Here is a 15,978-nt window from a genome sequence, read left to right on the forward strand (position 1 = left end):
GGCAGGACACAGTGTTGGGCAGAAGATCTAGATTTAAAGCAGGCTCAGTTGCACTTGTATTGCACTGCACTGCCCCTTGTACATTTACCCAAGGAGAAGTATTTTAAGTTTCTAGACATTGCTTAAATTGTTCCTCCAGTTTTTAAGATGTTCCTTAAGTTCTGTGTGCCCGAATTGTGCAGCCTAAAGCCTGTGACTGACTGACAGCCCATGGGCACCTTAGTCTGTTGAATATGAACTTAGAAGGAAGTAATCGCACTTTGGGGTGAGCACATTGTAGGGGTGAAATGAAAAAACAGGCACTGTGTAGTGGGAGAGTGGAGGGTGAAGGGAAGCATAGGAAAGAGCAAACAGGGATAAGCTAAAACTTCAGGGGGAAAAGCTAGAAACAGGAGGGGAGCTATGGGGTATGTGGCTGGCGTGCGATGCCAAGGAGAAGCAAGAATTCAAGTTATAGAAATGGGATCTGCATCGAAGATGTGGGTACTCATAAGAAAATGGAGAAGGGCTGGACTAGCGTGGTGGAAGTGACGTGTATGGAGGCTTCATGCCCCTTGCCTCACACTCTGCCTAACAGATGCAGTAGATAAACTGTGAGCCCCATGCTGTAGGAGCACTGGACTGGAGGAGGAAGACATTGGAGTAAGAGGCTCATGTCACTGCACATAGGTCTAACCATCTGCTGCGCTGCCATTCAGCAAGACCTGGACAGGCTGGAGGGCTGAGTAGTAAGAAACCAAATGAGGTTTAATAAAAGCAAGTGTAGAGCCTTGTACCTGGGAAGGAATAACCACTGGGATCAGTACAGGCTGGGGGATGGCCTGTTGGAGAGGAGCTCTGCGGAGAAGTACCTGGGGGTCCTGGTGGGTGACAGGTAGGCCATGAGCCAGCAGTGTGCCCTTCTGGCTAAGAAGGCCAGTGAGATCCTCCATCAAAAGGAGCATTGCCAGCAGGTCAAAGGAGGTGATCCTCCCCCTCTACTCTGCCTTGGTCAGGCCCCACCTGGAGTATTGTGTCCAGTTCTGGGCTCCCTGGTATGAAAAAGACAGGAAAGAGTCCATCAGAGGCTACAAAAGATGATTAAGGGCCTGGAGCATCTCCCCGATGAGGACAGGCTGAAAGAACTGGGGGTGTTCAGACTTGAGAAAAGAAGGCTAAGAGGGGCTCTTATTAATATCTATAAATATCTAAAGTGTGGGACACGGGAAATGGCCAGCCTCTTTTCAGTGGTCTGTGGGGACATGACAAGGGGCAATGGCTGCAAGTTGAAGCATGGGAACTTCCGCACCAATATGTGGAAGATCTTTTCCACAGTGAGGGTGACAGAGCCCTGGGACAGGCTGCCCAGGGAGGTTGTGGAGTCTCCTTCTCTGGAGATATTCAAGACCCGTCTGGACACCTACCTACCTGTGTGACCTGTCCTAGGAAACCTGCTTTGGCAGGGGGGTTGGACTTGATGATCTCTTGAGGTCCCTTCCAAGCCCTACAATTCTGTGATTCTGTGATTCTGTGACTAAACTGTTAGCCATAGAATAATATAAATCAAGTGCTGGGCATCTTTTGTGAATGTCTAATGCCCTTGTTTAAAAATCTATTTTCAGACCTTGAGGTAAGAGGGTTATGTTTCCAACAGAAGCCAGAAACTGGTTGTCTTCATTGGCCCACCAGTGTTTCTTGAGTTGTGCATGTCTTCTCTACACAGTCATCCTCTGCCGCCTCCTGACTCTGCCACGTGCAGTCTTGCAAGAAGGGGTGTTGCTGAAGATGCCAACACCATTCTGTGGCTTTTATTTTTCTCTCTTCTTTCAACTTTCCTTCAGATCTCCACTGAACTAGAAGTGCTTTTGAACTGACAGGAGTAGACAGAAACTTCTCCATCCCTGCAGATTTCTGTTTTGCCGTTACCACACATAGCATGACCAGGTGCTAATGAAGCTGAGCTTGTCGCTGAAGAAGCAATGCTACTTGAGCCAGTGCATAACAGATTGATCAGAACCTAAGGAATTAGTAAATAAGTAAATAATACTTAATTATAATAGAAATGAGATAGCAGTGCTCCATGACCTTTGTGTTTAAGACAGGCACCGCACATCGAGGTTTGCCACTCCCTGATACCCACCCAGTGTTTGTATCTTCTGGAACAGAGGATGAAAGATAAAAATGCTGCTGATTCCTCACTGCCCTGGGGTGATATTGCCTTACCTATCTCCTAAGAATTTCTTTCCAGGTAACCTGCTTGCACAAGCACCGAATCAAATAGGCAGCGTGCCCATAGTGGGGAGGCTATACTGAAAGGAGGAGTATGAGGATAAGCTGCATGGGAGTGCTTTCTTCCTCAGCAAATACAGGAGAGGCTCTCACAGTTCTTGGTGTCCCCCAAGTCCATTGTCAGTGATGTGCTTCTTTCCCTTTCTGAAGACACTCTTGTTGACATTTTGTGCTCTAACCGAGGGGTTCTTTTTAATGGGAGTGGAGAGAAGGGAACTAGTTTCTTATTCCAGTGAGGAATCATCACACTTACCATGGTATCTCTGTCTTCCCATCTTTGTCTTTCTGCCACAGGATGACTGTAGTTAATGTGAATATAAAGTCCCTTCCTGCTTCCACTAACAGCAGCTTGATGATGTCCTTCAGGCTGTTTTCCTGGTTTCAGCTGAGACACAGTTAATTTTCTTTCTAATAGCTGGTATAGCACTGTGGTTTGGATTTAATATGAGAATAACATTGATAACAAACTTATGTTTTAGTTGTGGCTGAGCAGTTGCTGTGTCTACACTCAGTCAAGGACTTTTCAGCTTCTCATACCCTTCCAGATGTACAAGAGAGCACAGCCAGGACAGCTGACCCAGCCTGGCCAGGGGGATATTCCCTAACATGCAACATCAGGCTCTTGATATAACTGAGAAAGCTTCCAGGAGGCAGGATCATTGCTCAGAAACAGGCTGGGCATTGGGTTTGTTTCATTGTCCTTTCACATGCAGTGAGCAATTGCATTTGTGCATCACTAGTATTATTGTTATTATTGTTGGTGGTGTTAATATTGTTGTTATTATTGTTCTCTTCCTCAGTTATCCTATTAAACTGGCTTTATCTTAACCCACAAAGGGTTTTTCCCATTCTCCTCCCCATCCCCTTCAGGGGGAAGGGGTAAGTGAGCAGCTGTGTGGTACTTGGTTACCAGCTGGGGTTAAACCACAACAGCTGTGAACTCCCAGGACAGCGCATACCCACTCTGGAAGATCTGGAAAGTGCTTTGAACATAACAGGCACTGGTAGTCTAGCAATAGTTTACTGAGGCATGAGGCAAGCCGGAGCAGGTAAAGAGGCTGGGAAGCAGATAGAGCAAAAGTGAGAAAGCAAAAGGGTTCTTTTCCCAGCGCTGGTATAACAGACAAATAAAGGAATCTGAGCTAGCCATTAATCATTTTAGTTTAGGAAATTCAACAAATTTGTTCAGTGTGAGAACAGTGAGGACTTGGAAGAGACTTAAAGCTGGAGCACATAGCAGATAGAGGATGATATACAAGGGACCAAAGTGACCAATAATGTCCTGCCTGTTCATCTGTTCTTAGGAGTAGGAATGCACAAATCCTGAATGCAAAATATAAAATGGAAGATAATGGAGAGGAGTAAATGGAGAAAGAGGAGGAGTAAGAGAAGGAATGAATGAGTAGATTACTTTGCATTAGAGGGGAAATTTTCAATGGAGTATTTGGAATAAGATCAAGTAAAACATTTATTAAAATTTGCTTTAGGTTCAAACACTCACTTTAGCCATCACAAAAACACTGAATGTGGAGACACACTTGGGGCATGGCTCATATAAACAAACTGACATAAGTTTATACTGAAGATGCTTGGATTGTTTGGGTACCAGAAGAGTTCAAAAATCTAACATTCTGCAGAAACATTTAAAAGCTAGTAAATAATTTAGCAAGCCTAATACACAAGGATAAACTAAAGCTAAATGTTGATTCTTCCAAGGCAAGATGAAGAATGGTTTTCTTCAGTAAGGGAAGGTTTGGCTTATAAGCACTAGGAAGAAACAGTGATAGTCATGCAGTAGTTTATGGAAACCAACAGGTTCAGTGTTGGGCATTGATAAACATAGAAATATAGCATCATAGAACCACTGAACCACAGACTAATTTGGGTTGGAAGGGACCTCAAACCCCTGTCATGGGCAGGGACACCCTCCACCAGACCAGGTTGCCCAAAGCCCAGTCCAACCTGGCCTTGAACACTGCCAGGGAGGGGGCAGCCACAGCTTCTCTGGGCAGCCTGGGTCAGGGCCTCACCACCCTCACAAGGAAGAATTTCTTCCTGATATCTTCTCTCCTTCTGTTTAAAGCCATTACTCATTGTCCTATAACTACATTGCCTGATAAACAGCTCCTCCCCAACTTCCCTGTAGTCCCCTTTTAGGTACCAGCAGGCTGCAATAAGGTCTCCCCGGAGCCTTCTCTTTTCTGGGCTGAACAAGCCCAACTCTCTCAGCCTATCTTCATGGGAGATGTGCCTCAGCCCTCAGATCATCTTTGTAGCCCTCCTCTGGACTCACTCCAATAGCTTTATGTCATTTTTACATTGGGGACCACACAGCTGGATTCAGTACTCCAGGTGGGGTCTCAGAGTAGAGGGGCAGAAGCACCTCCCCTAACCTGCTGATCACACTGGTTTTGATGCAGCCCAGGACATGGGTGGCCTTCTGGGCTTCAAGTGCACATTGCCAGCTCATGTTGAACTTTTCATCAATCAGCATCCCCAAATCCATCTCCTCAGGGCTGCTCTTAACCCATTCTCCATCCAGCCTGTAGTTGTGCTTGGGATTGCCCTTTCCCATGTGCAGGACCTTGTACTTGGCCTTGTTGAACTTCATGAGGTTCACAGGGACCCACCTCTCAAGCCTGTCAGGGTTCCTTTGGATGGCATCCTTTCCCTGCAGCAAGTCAATGGCACCACACAGCTTGGTGTCATGAGCAAACATTGCAGACGCAGTCAATCCCACTGTCCATGTCTCCAACAAAAATGCTAAACAGTGCTGGTCCCAGTACTGATCCCTGGGGAACACTACTCATCACTGATTTCCATTTGGACATTACCCATTGCAGCAACAATTGTGCAAATAAAATGAGCATCCCCAAAACCCCCAAAATTTTTCAGGCAGTATCTTGTGTGAACGGACAAAGAGAGGTCGTGTATGACAGAGTCATCAAGATACAGTAGAGTGTCTGGGATTCCAGCCAGGTTGGAGGCAATTTCATGATAGTGTCTAGAGTCTGAATCCAACTCAAAGGACATTCATTTGTAATGAAAACAGCCTTTATTTATGAAAGTCAGGTTGTTTTATTTATAAATATCTAGAGGAAAGCTACACCCATGGTAATCAAATTGTGCCATGATCCTGCTGTTCATACTCAAATCCAGCCATTGAAGCATGCACAAGGAATTCTGTCAGTGCATTTTGTTTCCTTAAGTGCTTTCCAGGGGTTACATATATTTCTGTCATGCTGTCTGCCTTCTACAGAGAAATAAGCATTCACTAGAAATCCTTACAGTGACATAGGCCCTGTTATAGGCCCGAGGCCCGGGAATGTTGGGAATGCCAGAAAAGATAACCACTAATTGTTAAATATTTTCCTAAAAGTTCCTCATCTCCCTATAGCAGATAATAGGAACCTCACTGCAACAGCAACAGCAAATCAAAGTGGGTATGTTGATGTTTCTAATCAAGCCTAGACAAGAGATACTGTAACATCATTGCATTTCTGCCAAAACTATAGCAAGGGTGCGGTAAGAGAGGCACTGGCTGAGGAAAATAAGTTCAAGTCCCTGAAGCGATGGCTGCTGCAGGTGGAGGAGGCCTGAGAGCGAGCAGGAGGCAGCTGCAGATGAAAGCAAGAACAGCAGGAGACAGAGGGGAATCCAGGGGAACGGGAGCTGCCCCAAAATACCACACTACCCCTTTTCAAGGTATATAGTAGTGTACAGCAATTAATTCCACACTTGAATGTGCAAATTGAAAGGCTACATCAGTGAGCTACTTCAGTCTAGACCAGGCTGGGTATTTTACCATGGACAACTGTAAAAGCAGCTTTTCCCATTTTAGGTAAAGTTGATCTGGACTGATCTGCTCCTCTGCCTGTAAGCATACAGCAAAATGCAGTGCACCACCTTGACAAAATTATTTAAACTAAATAGTGCTGTTTCCTGTCATGTAGAGCATAGTATCTTGGTGTTACTAAAACTGGAGATGAGGGTTGCAGGTGACATGCTGCTGGTAGCTTAGCCCATGGAAAGAGATTTTCCTCATGTGATTTCAGTCATCTATAAAATGGGTGAGTAACCAAAAGCAGGTCACCTACCCACCTCCACGAGCCCGTGGAGAGAGACAGGCAACCATCGCCCCACCCCCATGTATGCTCTGGCTGCCCAGGCTGAGCACGCCAGCTTTGAGCTCTGCTGAGCAGCTCTGCAGAGCAGGAAACATTCACACTCTGCCCGGCTTTAGAACCGATGTGAAGGATGGGCAGGCGTGGTCCCATGGGCAGGCTCTGGCCTGCACTGAGACTGACGCACCCTCCTGCCTCTCAGTGAGAGAGGAATCTGTTTTCAGAGGCAGGGGGTCTGCACTTCAGCAGCAGAGAGCTTATTGCTTACTGTGCTCTCACCCTTCACATCTGCATCAGCCCTGTCTAAAGGGAGATGGGGACAGAAACCATTTTCTGCTGAACATGAGCAGAGGTCGCATTATGTGCCAGTAGGGTTGGTTATGGGAGGTTATGTGCCAAAAGGAAAGGTCTCAAAGCTGACTCCTAAATCTTAAGCTAAGAGTGGAAAGCTGTCAGTTAAAATGGGGAAAAAATTATTTCTTTCCATTTGTAATTGCAGCATCGGTCCATTAACAATCACTGAGAGATGATAAATATTGATCCTGAATGCACCCGGTCATTGTGCTTATACCGAGACCTGTGTTTTGAACAATAAATGAATTATACTACATTCATTCATCCTAAGGGGTATTTGGCCAAAAGGAGTATATCACAGATGACAATTCTTCACCCAGCAGGATGTGAACTGGACAGTTATTTCATATAGAAAAAATAGCTAGTATATAATTTGCAAAATATAGAAGAATATTTAAGGATTGGCTTTCTCTTCATAGGCAGATACACAGTCTTTTCAAATTATATGAGTTACATCAGGTTCTATAGGAGACATTAAACTTCTCATTGCTGTATTTTAAAACATTTTACTATCTTTTAACAATATAAAGTAGATTTGGTGTTGATAAAGTCCTGCACATTTTGATAATACAGGAAAATAAATGCATTAAGCAATTAAGCCATGTTTTTCACCTTTTAGTTTCCATATATTTCCAAAATTACATTTGTGATGGACATAATGTTGTTTAGAATATTTTAGGTGGGACTTCATCCCTCTCCTCACTTTAAAGCATTTTAAAATTGTTTACAACCACTGAGCTCACTCAAGAGAGATCAGTAACCTCAGCGCATTGTAATTATTTTTCCAGTCGAAGTACAATTAAGATAATAATTCTAAAGTCTGAATAACTTTTTAGAGCATATTTTCATAAATGCTCTATGGAGTTATGAAATAATTCATAGATAACAACTTTCATGAAGTACTTGCTGACATTTTAATCCCAAGCTGTCACTATGAGCAGGATCTGTCTCTTCAAGATAGTGTAACTGGGCTGCTACCCAGGTGATTTATAACTTGGCCCTGGTTCCTCCTGCTGGGATTGTCTTATGATGTCCGTGAAAAGGACAATGACACACATCATTCTGTAGTAACCACCAAAGAAGCTGCATTTAGTGACATCCGCGCTCATGGTCCTCCAGGTGAAGATTCTGAGTGCACGTGGGTTTAGAACAAGAGCCAGAGAACTGGTGCCGAAGGGGGTGTTTTGTATCAGTGGGGAAGTGTGTTTTGTAAGGGCTTTGGAAGGTGATTAATATCATTAAGAACAAAAAAGAAAAGGACACATTACATGCCGATCACGGAACCTGCCGACTAAGCATTTTGTTTTAAGCAGTGCCTTGTGTTTCCTTTCACCCTGGCTGCCAGCTTCATCCCATGGATCCTGAGTTGGGATGTCTGCTCATGGCTGTCTCACTGCACGGGTGGCAGGAGGTGCGGAGACCAACTTGCACCCTGCTTTTGAAAGCCAGATGCATGGATGCAATTATGCTAATCGGTGGAGTCATACCCCTCCCACTTTTCTCATCCCTTCCAGTTGCAGTACTTTTATTATAATTGAAGGAGTATTATGTCACATTAATTTTAATTTTCTGTAATACCCCCCCCTCGGTGTGTGTCTTCATAACTCAGGGCCCATTTTACAGATGACTCATGTAATAGTCAAAGTTATTAATTTATTACAAGACTGCTTGCAATCCCAATTTTTACAGTGTTCCTACATTGCTCACAGACTTGAAATCTGGAGCCGCTCATATTACTCACTAGTCGAGCAAAATAATTGGAAGCGTTAGTGTAACTTGTTTTATGGGGCCCCGGGCCACAGCATTGCATGCTAGAGAGTCAGTGGAACCTCTTGTCCCAACTGGGTGGCTTGGAGCTTCCCAGCCAGCCTTCATCTGAGTCAGGAAGCACCTTTCTTCATGAGCAGTCCCACAGGCTGCCATGGAACAACTCTGAGGTACACCTCCATGCCGTGTGAGTCAGAACACCAGAATGTACCCCTTAGGTGCTAATTAAAGTCCACTTCACACACAGGAATATATTTCCAATTAATGTAGTAGCCCTGGAATGCATTGTGGGATGTGGAGAAGAGCAGAAGCTATTGCAGAAAAAAAGTAATTGGAGCATTTAAATGACAGGGCCCTCGTGATTAGTCTATGTCGCCGTATGAATTATCCCTCAATAACCTGGCTCCAGGTTCCAAAACAGATGCTCATGTGAGTCCAGCACTTCCAAGAGCTGGACTTCTCAGCAGTCCAAAAATCTGAGGAAATAGGCGTTTTTGGTTTCCTCATTCTTGAACTTCCTACGTCACGGCATGGTCAAGAGCCAGAGCAATTGGCTGTTCAAAGACCTGAAGAAACACTTTGTAAAAGACAAACAAATACATCATTCAGAATGCTGTCCTGGAAAAGAAATCTAAAATCTCCTTCCATGGGAAATCTCAGAGTCTATTTTTTTTGGTTTGGAATGACTTTTTATTTTGGAATTTCACTTGGAATAGAGATTCAAAGAGCCTGCCAATACAAGTCTCAGCTGTGATTCAGCTGTTACTCATCCTTAAAATGAGTATCTTTATGTCCTTTTTCTTAATTCATAGACATTTATAATCCATTTATCATTAACCTTCTGCATCCTTCCTTAAATGCAATCCAAGACACTATGCAGGAGAGAAATAGGGAGGAGAGAGTCTGCTTGAAAGACTGCTAAAGCCCAAGAAGTTTATTTTTCTACAGAGAGCTAGTATATTTTGCTTTTTATTCTGCTGTTATTCAGAAAATGCTGTAGCAAGCCCTTCCACCATTTTGCACCTGAAAGCTGTGAATCCCATACCAAAGACCCACTTCAACAAGACCTGTGTCATCAAGTAACCCCCAGTATGGCCAGGACATTTGCAAACAATAATCACATCAGACTCCCTTTCCTGAAGTATTTCCTACCTTGGCTTCAGATGCAGTTAAAGCATCTGCCATGCAATAGTCTTGCAATGAATATTTACATAAAGCTGTGATTGCACACTCTGTCTACAGTTTGTGGTCTGTGCCGTCAAAATAAAGGGTCTCAGCCTCAAAGAGCTTTTTGAGTTTAGTCATAAAAACAGCACCAAAAGCAGTTTAAATTGTAGCCAACTAGGAAAAGGGTGTTGACACTTAGAGTTCATATTCTTTTTGCTAAATCATTTACTTTTACAAGTATTTAAAGAAGGACGTGGCAACAGGTACACAGCAACTTTTGAGCAACTTTGTTTTTCTGATATTGTCATCAAGTGACAACGGTAAACATGGAAAATACTGTTGCCTCCAACAGCAAACAAGGATCTCTCAGAGTAAGCTGCTACAGATAGTCCTGCTCTCTCTCTTTCAACTTCTTGGAAAAGAGTCCTCTCAGAAACTCCACCGGCCTTCCCCTTTCGGGTCTTCCCAGAGCGAACTTGAAGAAGCAGAACAAATGTCACCACCGTAACAGCCCACGTTCTACTTTTGGACATAAGGTACAAACATGCAGCACTAGAATCTTGCCAAAAAGTACCTGATTTTGAAAAATATTATCAGCATCCTGAAAAACAGAAGCCAGGATGACTCAGTCTTTATCCTTGGTTAAACACATTGAACTGAGGGATCATGACTGGTGGCCCTGAAGCATGTTTTGCCCTCTCTGCAGCCCACATACTTTGATGGACCTGCACATGGAGCCAGTAAAATAGAATTATTTTGCACTGCTCCAATGGAGTCTTCTCTTTTGCTTACAGTGATACTACATTCACTTTGGTTTAAGTTGTCCTGTGATTTCCATCACTCTGGAGAAATTTGTACTTGGAATACACAACTATACCATCTGAATTTTCTGGGAGCGAAAGAGGTTGAGGCAGGTTGACAGACAGAAAAGTCCAGAAGTCGGCACAGCTTATTAACATCTCCAGGTATCTCATTATTCCAATTCAGCAAAAGTTAAACTTTCATTTCTTACTCCCCGCTGTTGCTTTGTTATTTAGTAAAATATTCTTGTACCAACAAAGAAGGTCCCTGGGACAGGCTTTACCAAGCGTATATGTGAATCCCTTCAGCACATATGTAAAAACCTTGCAAACAGAGATGGACTTTTCTCAATCAGCTCTGTGAGAGAAAGGAAAAGTCACTGTCATTTCATCAATGAAACTAAGTTAGTCTGAAAAGACAACCTGGAGTGGACTTTCTCCGCTGCATTTTTTACACCCTGTTCCTTTTAGAATCAAGCCCTGGTGTCTTGTCTACACTGCAGATGTGCAAATGTTTAACTTGTCAATATATAGCAGTGACAAACAATCAACTTTGTAACTTAGTTGGTAATGAAAAGTGAAAGTTGAGCCTTTTGCTTTTCTTAATTTACCTTTTCGGTGGGTCACCTGCTGAGTGCAAACATTAATTCTAGGTATGCAAAAAAGATACAAACTTTTATTGAAGGAGAGTGTGTTATTTCTCTGGTTGAAGATTAACTTGGTCATAAGCTCTTTCTTCCCTGAGAGAAATAGCTTTCAGATTTCTGTAAACATGCAAAACAAATCTCAGCAGCTATTCTTCTATGTGAATGACTGCTTTACTTTTCCTGAAGCTAGAGATTATTTTGCTTTGTAGGAAGAAACTACTCTTTGTTTCTCTGTTGTGACAGCCATATATATATGCATGTATGTATGTGTGTGCATATATATATAAAACTTACTTTTTATATGTATAAAATTGAAATAAATCTGGTGTGATTTAATTTTGATTGTCATTTCGATTAATGACACCAAAATTTGAGTAGTGGTTATCTTCTTCACTGCATGTTTTCCCTTCTCACAGTTATGTCTGGTAAATATATAAACATGCTGTATTTTAAAATAAAATAGAAAAGCAGGCTATGACTTCATACTTCTGCATATATAAAAATAACATTACACGCATGGTCTGGTGAATGGCTTGGCTGGTGCTAACGTTCAGGAGAAAGGGCACAAACACGTGATGTACATGCAGGTGCATTCAGACATTATTTTTCAGCTCGTTGTTGACATCACATGGGATGGAAAGAGCATCAGGGCATTTCTATGCAGATCACCCAATCCCTCTGTGTTTCTCAGTCCCTCTCACTACCATGGAATGAAACACACATTCATCTCAGGATGATGTCAGATTTACTCTCCAGTTAATATTTGCAAAGCACCATAAAAGAGAATATAGTAGATTTGGAAACTGTAGAATATTCTTATTTATTCATTGCTGCATCTGCATCAGCCTTTTTGAAAATTGTATTTGTAATGCATTATATTATGTATTTATAATTAAATATTTATATGTAATTTGTATATAATTTTATTTATGTATTTATATATTGTATTTATAATTAAATAGTAATGAATTGCAATATATAGACCTACCTGTTCTCTTAGCAATGAATTACAATGGTATAGACCTACTTGTTCTCTTTTGTTATATTTCTGTAAAAATGGGGGGGGGGGGAGAATTTTTTTAATTATTTCTTTGTCTGTTTGTGTTAATGTTTTTCTTATGCTATCACTCTCTCTCATCTCCATATACTCAGTAAAATTAAGGTAAAACCACACATCTTTGAGAATTAATACTAAAAACTAACCCCTCCATAAAAACACTTCTCATGCAAAACTTAAAGGAGCACAGAAGTAGGTTTATTTAGCAAATATCTGAGAACCTTCCCAAATACTATTATGAAGATGCTATTACATTTTTATGCTAGCTAAAATTCACCTGTGTGCTCTTTGCTGCTGCCCCTTTTGCTTTTTTTTTTTAATGATGCATGCTCAGTTTATCGGACATAGGAGTGACAAAATAAAGCTTTAATGGAGGTTAACATCTGGGAATGAAGAACCTATTACGAACATCTGTATATTCCTGACAATCTGTCTAGTTGGTCAGTCTGCTGAAAAACATGTGAAAATGTAAAAGGGAATGACCACTAGCGTCCCTGCAACATGAAATAACAGCTATAAGATATGCAAGAGTCTGCTCTGAGGCAAGACATTGTGCTTGGAAGATGATTCCTGATTTAATTTTGAAAGGGAATGCTGGGTCCACAGCCCATTTCATTATATTGTTATGAGCACTTCACTCTTTATTCTCTACAGAGAGTTTGTCCTCTGCCACCATCCAATTGAGGAATGCATCCATTTCTGAGACTCACTAGTGAGGGCAGCAGTAATGAGGGCTGGTAGAAACAGATGGAGAAAATGGCCAAGATTTAGCAATTTAATAGATTTTATATTATTAAAAAAAAAAGAAAGAAAAAAGAAAAAGAAAAAATGTGGCATTTAAGAGCACTGGCTCTTGGCAATTAGTGAAAGTCCGAGGTGATTATAGCTCTGTTATGGCAGAGGTCTTCCCCTCTCAGTATTCCCAGGTTACCATTCAGCGCTTTCACATACCTGCAGCGCTGCGCAAATTACCATCCTTTGCTAGGAAATCCCTTTCATTTGCATCAAATTAGGTCATTGCCCAGTTGCCTTTTCCACAAGCGCAGGAAAATGCACAGATGCTCAGGAAGGGGGAGAGAGAGAGAGAGAGAGAGAGAGAGAAAGGACGGTTGCCATTTCCCAAAGAAGCAGAGGCCTGTAGGTAGAATTTCTGAGACAGGATACAAAGCGTGAAACAATCCTGCTCTGCTACTTGTGACATGCTTTCTTATGCCCACTGATCTACGCTGCTGCTGCTCAGAAGATAACCCCGCTCAATGTAAGCATAACCACAGAACCAAAGGCGACAAAATACATACAGCTGCACACTAAAAATGGCAGGCAGAGGAAATGGAGCCGTAATTAAAGCGCAGCGTAGCCTCACAAGGGTGGCTTCGGACGTTAATACAGGCCGGAGAGCAGCTACGGCCCAGGCTGCTTGCTGAAGCCCTGAGTGTTGAGGCAGCATCGGAGGCCAGAGCACAGGGCTCCTGAGTAACACTGAGCTCCTAATCCTGCCAAAGCGCTTTTCAAACATGAAGCTAATCTCACAGCAGCATAGGGAGGTAAGTGTTATCTCCCCCTGCCTGAAGTCGAAACGCCTTGTGTAGCCCCACGTGGATTCACCAGGGCAGGGACAGAGAATAGAGAAATAGATTAATTTTTTGCATTGTCCCAATTGCTGTCTAATGAAAACATCCCTACCTGCAGAACCCATGTCTTTCCTCAAAAACTGAATGGCAAAATTCACCCTGAATGCCGTGAATGCCAGACAGCGCGTTAAATGCAGCCTTTTCACTCCAATGCTGAGGAACATCCAGCATTTAAGGATTGTTTTATTGCCAGTCAGGGCTTGTTGCCTACTATGGCTTCAACCACGCTTTCCATCTCAGACTGTAAAACTGGATTCATGTGTCTATCCAAAACTGGCATTGGCACAAGTGAGTTTTACAAATCAGAAAACCCATTTTCCAGCTATTTTTGCCAAGCAGCAAAGAAAATCCACCAGCAGCCAAATGGCTGCTTATGTCACCAGCCTCAGTTAACTGGGGCTGGGCGTACATATTATTACCTTTAACCATTTAATTAATGTTTATAAGAATCTCCCACAGGTTCTTAATGCTCTGCGTTACACTTCAGTTGCCCTTCATAGATGAAATTCTAAAAGAACAAACCCCGTACCCATTTTGGAGAGTGGGGGGCTGTCAAGCATAGAAAAAGCCTGTATTACAGTTTCTTATGGTTTTAATGTAGCTCCTGTTTCACAAGTGCCTCCCTCAAGCTGTTAAACAGCAGCTGTTTTCTTACAGGCACCACAGCAGAAAAGGGACTTGGAAACGCATCACAGTAAGGTGAGATGACCTTGGGTGATTTCTTCCATGCCAAAGAGGATGCCATGGAGGAATGAATGTGTTATGGAGGGGGAGAATGAGGTATCATCACAGATCTCTCAGATATAAAGGCTGCAAGAAATGTAACTTATTGACATGAAATCTTAATCTTTCTGACAGACGTTTGCCTAGTAAAACATGAAGATTTGTTGACTTTCAGTTTGGTTTAGACTAGGTGAGGTCTTCTTCACATAAGCTGGAGGACCTGCTGGAATGAACACATTCCCCAGCCCAGCAGCTGTAGCTGAAGCAGAAAAAAAAAATCTCTTGGAAAAGTCTTTCATTTATATTTTGAACTTTCTTGTGAAGAAGAAGCAATCTTTGGCAAACTGTCCAGGGGCTATTTTCCTTCTTGGTTTAAAAGACCGATTGGGACAACTCTGGGATGCTTGTGTCATCCTTTAAACTTGTTTTTCCACACTGCATCGTCCTTCTCACTTATTACTATAATGGCATTTTCATAAACATTGCATTTCTTTCTGCATATTTTCAGCCTGTGAATACCTGTGCTGCACGGGCTACACAGCTGTCACAAATGACAGGACCTCAACTGAAGAGAGCAGCAGTAACATTGGGCTCAGCACACTGAGCCCTATTTTTAATTTTTTGCTTTGTTGAGAGGGGAGGGGGTTTCCTGTGAGTATAATGAAGTGCTGGTTGGCAGCGTGCTGCAAATAATTCCTCATGCAAATTTCACCCAAGGTTGTGCTTTAGGTTCTCTTACAGGCATGAATGGAGGAAATAAAGCCATTCATACAGAGACAAGAGTCCATTTAAAAAAAAAAAAAAAAGAAAAAAAATATTGTATGTCATCTCTGTGACAAAAATGATAAAATAATTTTCACCAGTAAAACAGGCAGGTGAAAATAACGTACCAATGGCTCTTTGTACAACATGGATCCAGAACCTATAGGAATCTGTTGGAACCTACAACTACCTGAAGGGAGGTTGTAGAGAGGTGGGCGATGGTCTCTTCAGCCAGGTGACAGGAGATGGGACAAGGGGAAATGGCACAAAGCTGTGCCAGGGCAGGGTCAGATTAGATGTTAGGAAAAAAATTTTCACTGAAAAAGTTGTCAGGGCCTGGAACAGGCTGCCCAGGGAGGTGGTTGAGTCACCATCCCTGGATGTGTTTAAAAAAAGGGTAGATCAGGAACTTAGGGATATGGTTGGGAATGGTTGGACTTGATGATCTTAAAGGTCTTTTCCAACCTTGTGATTCTGTGATTCTTGTGATTCTGTGAACCATCCCACAGGCATCAGTGTGCCCAGGGTGGGGGTCCTGAGCAGCAGCTGCTTCATCCTGCTCCCCTACCACAGGAGAGCAAAATCTCTGTCGTTTACCATAGCACAGCAGTGAGATCTTCACATCTTCAAAGCCCTGCAGCAAGCTTCCCAAGACCTTACTATGCCACTCAAGAAACA

Source organism: Gallinula chloropus, assembly GCF_964237585.1.
Source record: "Gallinula chloropus genome assembly, chromosome: 1".
Classification (NCBI taxonomy): Eukaryota; Metazoa; Chordata; class Aves; order Gruiformes; family Rallidae; genus Gallinula; species Gallinula chloropus.